Source organism: Saccostrea cucullata, unplaced genomic scaffold, assembly GCF_032062105.1.
Source record: "Saccostrea cucullata isolate Sc308-1 unplaced genomic scaffold, CSIRO_AGI_Scuc_v1 ctg5974, whole genome shotgun sequence".
NCBI lineage: Eukaryota > Metazoa > Mollusca > Bivalvia > Ostreida > Ostreidae > Saccostrea > Saccostrea cuccullata.
This window is the reverse complement of record NW_026929037.1, coordinates 26,547-32,546: the sequence shown is the minus strand read 5'-3', so window position 1 is coordinate 32,546 and position 6,000 is coordinate 26,547. Positions and strand designations below refer to the sequence as shown.

Here is a 6,000-nt window from a genome sequence, read left to right as displayed (position 1 = left end):
GTGAATATAGGGTGTTTACAATTTCCCTTTCCGATTTATTTTAATTATTTAATAAGCTTTCTAAAACACCAAGCTTTAAAATAAATAAATAAATGCTCCGAATAGTCGATTTCGAATAATGCGATCGAATGACTACGGAAAATAGATGCTAGTATTTTGACATCCCTACTTAATACTTCTGCTTGAATAATAATTTAAACGGAGAGGAACTGTTATCACTCATTATAGATATTATTAAAAAATATTTGTCTTTTTAATGATGTCGTCATGGTGGGTGCCCTAATAAAAAAACGTAAAGGACTAAGGTTGTTTTAAGAGTGCCTAAAACTCTTTAAGTGGTATCTCAAATAGAGGGAATTTCAAATGACCCTTGTGTCCCTCCCCTTTTTTTGCTTGTCAAATATCTTCCGATAGGCATGATTGTATATTATGAGAATAGTTGAAAATATTAATATTTGCTTATTGACAGCAATTCTAATGTCCAAAGCGGTATTGTCAAATAGTGTTAAATAAAATAAAATACATAACACAATCATGATACACGTACAGAACTTAAATGTTTCCAAGGGCAGTGTTTGTTTTATCTTTTTTAATAAAGAATGCAAAAGATAAGACGAGTTATGTCCAGAGAAAAATTATAGAAATTTTATTGTTTTCATGCGCTCTCTGTGAAACTGATTTCTTTCATCAGACAAAACATTGTAGGCTAGTGAATTAACTGCAAGAGAGATATGTTTTGAGAAGCGGGGGTGGGGGAGTGGGCTCTGATTATGAAACATGGAGTCATGGATGATTAAAAGGTCTCCAAACTTATTTCAAAAATATTTTTACTGCTAAATTCATGCCCAGTTGGCTTGCACTGTGTAATAATTGTTTTATTGCGAAGTCACTATTGTTTTTTAATTTCCACTTATATTATGTCCTTTATTCTCTTTCAGCAATGTAAATATTTTTTTTTAAATCCTGTGTTAATTCCATCAGTAAAAAGAGAAGTCAATATTTAGAGCATTTTTTGATTTTTTTTATATAAATCTGTATCATAGGTCTTAATCATGTTACATGTAATTACTATAAAAATGTCACCAATATCCTAAATATCAATTTTATAAAAAGATAAAAAGGAACTTTGTTGTAAATTGTGTAATTATTTCCTTTACATCTACCTACTTTCTCATTAGAAATTTTCATTCAAGTACATGGTCAATATTTGTCATTTTATTAAAAAGGCAATGTGAAGTAAATGGAAAAAGAACGAAAGAAAAGTAAGGGATTTAATCGAATTTAACTTTAAATGTGGTGGAACCTGATGTCATTCAAGGGAAAACAAGTTTTTGTGATATAAAACTGGCAAACTCGAATAGAAATATATGAGAGTACCACTCCCGACAGAAAACACGGAACTATAAATACTTGTACGCAAGTTAGTAAAATTATCAAGGCAGAGAGCCATAATATTATCTTGTTTGGATAATCGGGCCGTGTTAACCTGACCAGCTTCTTCCCTGCTGTTTTGCTCTACATGAAATACATTACTATGGAAGATGATAAACTGGAAATAGAATGTATCAATGTTATGCAATTTGGAAAATGCGATTGTACGAGTTCACATTACTCCTGTATATGTAAAACATGTAAATACTGATACAGTATGGATGTATAAGATAAAATTATGAAATAATGTCTTACATATACGATGGCAAATTCAGTGTCATGGAAATAAATCTAGAAAAAAAGTTGAACTCCATTGTAAATAACATTAAATAAAACTCGGATATTAATTCATAATTCTAGATACACAGTTCTCTGCATATACACACTTCTACATGTACTCCCACGCCTTGTAAGACGCAAAAATGTTTTATTTAAGCAGTAAATGAACTTGCATAAATTGACTTCATTGTTGAAACTATTATACGACCTGACATATATTGTGTTATGCGAAAAATGCACTGTGATATAATAAAGACTCGCTTCTAACCTTTAGCAATTTTGACATATGATTTCCTGTTTATTCTAAAAGAGTGTTATGAAAATGTCTTGCAGCTGCTATGTTGCTTGTTTTTTCATGTTTATTTACTGTAACAGTTGACCAGAGTGATTGATGATTTTTTTTCTCCCACAGTTATCTTTAACATATTAATAGTGATTTTTTTTAAATAAATAAAAATCATTCACAACATTTTGTATTTGTACACATGTTAACGTAATATAAAACGAAGTTTGTTTGTTTGTTTGTTTTTTTGTTGTTGTTGTTGTTGTTGTTTTGCTTTTACTTTTATTTTGATTTTTTGAGAGAGCATTACGTTATTTACATATAAATACTGCAATAGATTAATTTTTGAAGACAGCTCACAAAAATTACACAGCGCAATGATTTTAAAATGAAATAAAAAAGCTTTAGCACGGGAGACAGGGGAAAATAATACCAATAAGTTAAACGAGAATTTAAATCACTGTTGACCATCAGAGTCCGCGATAGACTGACCTTGACTGTCTGATATGCGCGATACACCACGCAGGATAGAGACATGCATTACCAATCTAAGCCCGCGCGTGTTACAACATTATAATTTGAATCGAATGAGAGTTGGAACACTCGGAGTTCCTCGGATGGCTTGTACCTTGCACATGACTGAATGGAGCGTAGCGGAGTCAGCCGAGGATTGCCGAATGGTGTTGGAATTATGCATGTAGCAGGAAGTATCTGTGCATGACATTGTTTATATTAAGCATGGAAGATAAAGTGTATGCAACTATAAACTTTTTATTAATGGAATATGTTGCAATAGACATCTACCTGAACATGTGCTGAATGATGATAGATCTAAGGATTTTATTTGACCATAAGGCTTGCAGAAGAAAAGGACGAATATATATTGGCTTTACAACAGTTACAATGGTAAGTCGCATTTATTTTGAAAGTGAGATAGGTAATATGAAGAATAATTATGTCTCTGTCTTGATGGATAGTTTGTTGATGCAGTGAAGATCATGTTTTAAAGTATCAAGATAAATAAAAGGTACAAGTACAAAATGGGTTTATAATTTTATATGAAGATCAGCATGTGGTTTCCTGTTTTATTTGTGTCCTTTCTCTGTCAAGTTAATTTTGTAGCCCCCCCCCCCCCTTCCGAAGCAAAAACTTTGTAAGTACAAATTGAATGCGTTAATATTTGTACACGTACATTATATGGTTACAAAATCTTCCGTCATCTTCACTTAAAAGCTTTTGTACATTACTTTTAATATTAGGTTTACGAAAATATAATGTAAGGTTATCTCAAGTTTTTCCAAATCATACCCCTGCCGGTAGTGTGCGGTTATAACAGTATATCAAAGTTATGCAAGGAAGAAATATCAGGATATTTTATTTAAAATCTTAGACTAGAAAAGCCGAAATTAGAAAAAAAAATTATTGAAAAGTATCCTCAGGAGATGTAGATACAAACATGTTCAAAGCATCTGCCTAGGGTTTGGGCAATGCAATTGAAAAAAAAATGCCAGGAAAGCTTTCTTATTTAATTCTTTAATCTGATATTAGCAATGTGGCCTTTGGGCCTCTTTCTCAAATTCTGTTTACTTGAATTGAATTCAATTGATTGTCTAAAATATGAAATTCTATAAAATATATGAAAAAAATAAAACATTAAAATTTTGTGCACCATACACGGAATTTGTACATTTACTTTTATCATAGGGCATAAGATGATGGTGATAAGTCCAGCATTACTGCAACTACGTACCAAGATGTCTCAGGATTAGAAACAGAAAAACGGAGATGTCTAAAAAATACTATTGTAAAGAGACCAGAAAACAGTGTTAAACAAGATATCACCGATGTTATATTGTGATGATAGTTTTAACATTTTTAAGCAAAATTTGTACTTTTACTCAAGAAAAATCAAGGTGAATTACATATTCAACAGTTTAATTATGAAAGGATGGCTAAAACGTGTTAAAGAAAATTCATATCAGAAGACAAACCAACTGGAAAAGGAATACCACCTTCCAAACATAATTTGCAAAAAGTCAGTACATGTAATTCGGGCCTTAGCTCTTGCAAACCATACCATAGATGTGAAAAGGGACATCAATGTTAGGGATAAAAATGTATTATATCAACTCTTGCGATTGTGATTGTGTTGGACTTGGATGTATAATTTTAAATTCTATTTGGAATGACTACATAGTCTATTGATGATGAATTCATTATCTATTTTTAAAGGTTTTGCTTTTTTTTTTATTATTTTTAATGGTGTTAATTCTCATGGTTGACACTTTTACTTGTGCAGCATTCATTCCTAATGCTTACTATGTGTGTATTTTAGAGTACTAGAGTTAGTGTATTTTGATTGCTTCAGTAAAAAATTCATAAAGGGATAAATTAAATTGAAATATTTAGTCCAATAATATATTTTGGACTCCGATGGTAGTAGTTTGCTTAAGTGTCATGCTCGGATACGCACCCCATTGCAGAACGTGTAATACAGTAGGTGCAGACACGGAAAATCGCCAAAATCGTAGGGCAGTTAAAGAAACAAACTAAGTATTTTTTGTTTAAAAAATCAAGGAAAGATTTGTTTTTTCTTCTCTTTATTAGCAGGCAAATAAAACGGTAAATACCGGGTAATTTTTATAATGTTTATATAACATTTTGCCTTTATTGGAGGATTCACATTTGTTTTGAAAATGTATACACATGTATACAAATCTTTGAAATTGTATTTCATAAGTAAATTAATCACATGTTCATAGTTCCACTTATTATTGAATTGCGAATGTATCAACAAAAAGTAAAGAGAGTGTAAGATGTATATTTTCGACGTTTTCTGGTGAATCCACCAACTTTTTGTTCATATAATATAGAAAGGAACTTAGTCATTGTAATTGAAATCTACAAATGTTTCTTTGATTAATGTTTTGGTGGACCCACCAAACTCCCCACTTTAAAAAATTAGGCAATGCTGATAATATAATGTATATCATTCAAGTATTCGGTTTGTTTTTGGTGGGTCCACCAAGTATTTGTTAGTGAAATTAAGGAAACCTAGGAATTTGTTTTTCTACAGGTTGGTGAGTCCACCAAACGACTTTCTATATTTAGAGACAAATTAGTTGATCTTTGAGTTACATGAAGATTTTCGAATTTTCTGGTGGACCCACCAGGTTTTTGCTCTTGTGTACATAAATGTATTAGGTGTCTCTACGTTATTTTACAAGAGAATTATGATTGCCTTTTGATTTTAATGTCTTTGGTGGATCCACCAAACTGCCTAATATTTGTGAAAACTAGATAATCTTGACAGTGAATCATTTAAGAATTCTTGTGAATTTCTATTCGTATTTTTGGTGGATCCACCAAGTATTTGTGAGAGAAAAAATGAATGTCTTGTTAGTTGAATTTTTGCATTTTGGTGAGTGCACCGACTCTGTATAAAGGACGTTTTTTATACGGTTCTACAAGTCAGTTTCTCTCAAAGGTTTGTTTCAGTATTTTAAAACTGGTGGATTCACCAACGGCATTTTTAAAATGTTATCGAGAATTTCACCACATTTAATGTTTTTGGCGGAACCACCAAAATCCCCACTACTGATAAATACACTTGCTATATCTATTTCATGTAATTCAAGTATTCTTAGGTATTCGTCTTCGTATTTTTGGTGGACCCACCAAGTAGTTGAATGGTTAACTAGAGAATTATGAATTGTAAAAGTCACTCTTGTTTTCTTGGTGGAACCACCAAGATCAATATTTATTTGGATATATTCTTAATTCAAATTGGTGCACTCACCAATTTTTGACTGTTAATATAGAAAACCGATAAATAATTTGTCTGTTTTAACATAAAAATTGGTGTTCTCACCAATTCTCAATGTATTCAATCATGGCAATGAATTAAAAAAAATGTTGATTGCTGAAATTGCATTGTCGTCATTTTTCATTTTGAATTCAAAAAAGAGGACACTAATAGAAAATCCTCTTTCTTAGTGTATAATACA

At 31.3% G+C, this 6,000-nt stretch overlaps 1 long non-coding RNA gene across 1 annotated transcript; it reads left to right on the top strand.

Moving 5' to 3' along the window:
* Window positions 1–2,033: 2,033 nt before the first annotated feature.
* On the top strand, window positions 2,034–5,924 carry LOC134279658 (uncharacterized). Its single transcript, XR_009994687.1, has 2 exons — window positions 2,034–2,899; window positions 3,698–5,924. It is a non-coding gene; the product is annotated as an uncharacterized LOC134279658 (long non-coding RNA).
* The last annotated feature ends 76 nt before the right edge of the window (window positions 5,925–6,000 follow it).